The sequence below is a fragment of the Ornithorhynchus anatinus genome, chromosome 7 (assembly GCF_004115215.2).
Source record: "Ornithorhynchus anatinus isolate Pmale09 chromosome 7, mOrnAna1.pri.v4, whole genome shotgun sequence".
NCBI classification, from domain to species: domain Eukaryota; kingdom Metazoa; phylum Chordata; class Mammalia; order Monotremata; family Ornithorhynchidae; genus Ornithorhynchus; species Ornithorhynchus anatinus.
Window position 1 is genome coordinate 51290748 of NC_041734.1, and position 3816 is coordinate 51294563.

Consider the following 3816-nt stretch of genomic DNA (forward strand, 5'->3'; position numbering starts at 1 on the left):
GTGTTTTTTTTTTTCCTCCATAATCACTGTCACTTTCTATTCATAATGGTACCTCAGGTCATGTGATTTGACCAAAAGATCACAGCAGCCAGGAAAACGGCGTTATTGAAGATATGCTATAAGCTGAAAGAAATTGCCTGAATCAAAGGGAGGAGAAAGGAGGGGTGGGGAGAGGGAGGAAGAGGGAGTTAGGATGTGTGTTGCTATGTCTGTAATCAGATAAGAATTAGTGAAGAATAGAGTTTCTGTGGGTTGGTGAAGATTGCTGGGAAGTTGGGCGAAGAGTTCCTGTGAATATGTGGAACCAGCTGTGTTGCTCTGTGGTTGGGATATGTGGGCTGGAAGAAGTCAGGAAAATACAGGTAACCCAGCTGGGCGCAATCAGAAGCAGTGGCCAATTGCCTTGCCGTAAGTCACGACTCTCTGGGGTAAACTGTCAGGGGCTTGGGAATGAATCAGCTGTGCCATGAACAGCTGTGGTAAATCATATATACTACGAGCTCTGCAGAGGACTCAGAAATCAAAGACGGTCCCATCTGAAAAGCCCTGTGTATTGACTGACATTCTGACCTGTGAAGGCAGGACAGGATGACCCTGAAGGTTCCTCTGACTGCTCCCTGGTAATAATAGCTAATAACTATGGTATTTAAGTGCTTACTTTGTGTGAGGCACTGTAGTAAGCGCTGGGTAGATGCAAGCAAATTGGGTTGGACCCAGTCCCTGTACCATGTGAGGCTCACGGTCTCAATCCCCGTTTTACAGGTGAGGTAACCGAGGTCCAGCGAAGTGACTTGCCCGAGGTCACACAGCAGACAAGGGGTGGAGGTGGGATTAGAACCCATGGCCCTTTGACTCCCATGCTCAATCCACAATGCCATGCTGCTTCTCTGCTTTCCCTGGTGGGGGATGAGACTCCGTGGTCTGAAACGCTCAAATGTAGGGTGAGAAACAGCCTGGTCTAGTGGATAGGGCACAGGGCTGGGACTTGGAGAGACCTGAGCTCTAATCCTGGCTCTGTCACTTGTTTGCTGTGTGACCTTGAGCAAGTCACTTCACTTCTCTGTGCCTGTTACCTCATCTGTAAAATGGGGATTAAGCCTGCGAGTTCACTGCGGGGCATGGACTGTGTCCAACCTGATTATGTCGTATCTACCCCAGTGCTCAGTACAGTGCCTGGCACATAGTGAGCACTTAACGAATGCCATTTTTAAAAAAGGCTGTAGCAGGTGCAGGTGGCTCTTAAACCAGAAGTGTGTGGCATGAGATGGGTGCTTTTAGATAACAAATCATTGTTAGTTTTGGGAATAAAAGTTGGGGTGTGAATAGAAGGCTCAAAATCAATCAGTTGTATTTATTGAGCACTTACTTTGTGCAAAGCACAGTACTGTTGGGGAGATTACAGTACAACAGTCCTCTAGATTGTGAACCTGTGGGCAGAGAATGTATCTCTTGTACAGTACTCTTCCAAGCACTTACACAGTGCTTTGCACACAGTAAGTGCTCAATTAATACGATTTAAAGAATGAACAGAAGCAGCAGACAAGTTCCCTGCCTACAGTGAATAATCAATATATATGTATATAGGCAAATGCTGTGGAGGGATGGTTAGAGCAGAGGGAGTGAGATGGTGTGATGAGAAGGGGAGGAGGAGCAGAGGAAAAAGGGGAGCCCAGTCTGGGAAGGCCTCTTGGAGGAGGTGAGCTTTCAGTAGGGCTTAGAAGGGGGAAAGTGTGCTAGTTTGGCAGATGTGAGGAGGAAGGGCATTCCAGACCAGAGGCAGGACCTGGGCCAGGGGTTGATGGCGGGACAGGTGAGAACGAGGCACAGCGAGGAGGTTAGCGGCAGAGGAGCGGAGTGTGCGGGCTGGGCCGTAGAAAGAAGGGAGGTGAGGTTGGTGGGGGTAAGGTGATGGAGAGCTTTGAAGCTAAGAGTGAGGCATTTTTGCTTGATTGTTGTCCCATGTGGATTGCTCGGTCTTATCTGTAAAATGGGCACTGAGGCCCCGAGAAGTGAAGTGGCTTGCCTAAGGTCACACGGCAGACGAGTGGCAGAGCTGGGATTAGAACCCATGTCCTCTGTCTGACTCCCAAGCCCGGGCTCTTTCCACTGAGCCACGCTGCTTCTTATATCCAGGAGCCCCTCAGTCCGACTCAGCTGACACTGTCGTATTTAGTGAGCGCTTACTGTGTGTGGAGCGCTGTACTAACTGCTTTGAAAAATACAGTAGGACAGTAAACAGACAGGTTCCCTGTCCACAACGGCTTACAGACTAGAGGGGGAGACAGACATTAATATAAATAAATTACAGGTATGTATATATCTCCACCTGGGCAACCAGGAGGGACTTCTTTTAGATGCAAAGTCTGGAGCAGATGTTCTAGTGGATCAGTGGAAAGAGCCCGGGCTTGGGAATCAGAGCTCATGGATTCGAATCCCAACTCTGCCACTTGTCAACTGTGTGACTGTGGGCAAGTCACTTCTCTGTGCCTCAGTTACCTCATCTGTAAAATGGGGATTAAGTGTGAGCCTCACGTGGGACAACCTCATTACCCTGTATCTACCCCAGCGCTTAGAACAGCGCTCTGCATATAGTAAGCGCTTAACAAATACCAACGTTATTATTATTATTAGAGATGCAGGAGTTCCATCGGTCTGGGTGTCTAAGCAGCCTTATTCGGGATCACGTGTCTCCTTTCCAATGGGACGAAGGTGAGAAGGGAGGGCATTTTTCTTCACGGGGAATGAGACGCTGTTTAACTCTGCTTAACTTTCCCAGAGACCGTGGCTTGAGTCTTGGTTCCCTGTCTTCACCTCTGGGACACGCATTCAGGAAATAATAAATCCACCACAGAAATGGGGAGCCGGGATCAGTACGGTAATAATTTCAGAGATGACTCATACCCACATCTTGATAACTAGTCAATTTGCTCACTAAACTTGGTGTTGGATGAAACTTTTCCTAACATGCCAGCCTCTAATAAGATTCTATCAACTCAAAGCTGTTGGTTTCAGCCAATAATAATAATTATGGTATTATGCACCTACTTTGTGCCAGTCTCCCTTCTCAGGATCACACCTGGAGAGTTTCCAGTATTCTACCAGTCTTGAATATGGGAGGGAGAGTCAAGCAGAGGCATTTCCATTCCTAGCTTGGCCAGTGGCTAGCGAGTGGAAGGCAACTTGCGACAAGTCAAAACTCACCTGTGCCGGGCGGCAGCAGCATGGGAGGGCGTCGAGGGCGGAGACTCAAGTTTACTGCGCAGGAGAAGGCAGTGGTAAACCACTTGCAAGAGTTTACCAAGAAAACTCTAAGGATATCCTACCAGTAAGATTGCAGATGGAGGTGGGGCGTTCTGGAACCGATGCATCCGTGACGACGCTATGGGTCGGACACGACTCGACAGCATAAGACAACAATATGCCGGTCGCTGTTTTAAGCGGTGGGATAGATACAAGATAATCGGTTCTTCACGGTCCCTGTCCCACCTAAGGCTCACGGTCTTAATCCCACTTTTCAGATGAGGGAACTGAGGCCCAGAGAAGTGAAGTGACTTGCTCAAGGTCACGCAGCAGACAAGTGGTGGAGCTGGGATTAGAACCCATGACCTTCCGACTCCCAGGCCCTTGCTCTATCCACTAGACCATGTTGCTTTGTCCCCGTGACTGTGATCTCCTCTAGGCCTTCTAATGAATGGTTCCCACTTAAGGATGCTGGGGTCTGTGAGGTCATTCAGTCAATGTAAGCTCACTGGGGGCAGGGAATGTGTCTACCAACTCTGTTATACTGTACTCTCCCGGGCACTTAGTACAGCACTC

General features: G+C 48.7%; 1 non-coding gene across 1 annotated transcript; it reads left to right on the forward strand.

Annotated features, from left to right (window-relative positions):
- Positions 1-3058: 3058 nt before the first annotated feature.
- On the forward strand, positions 3059-3191 carry LOC114813440. The gene has a single exon (XR_003761160.1). It is a non-coding gene; the product is annotated as a small nucleolar RNA SNORA7 (small nucleolar RNA).
- The last annotated feature ends 625 nt before the right edge of the window (positions 3192-3816 follow it).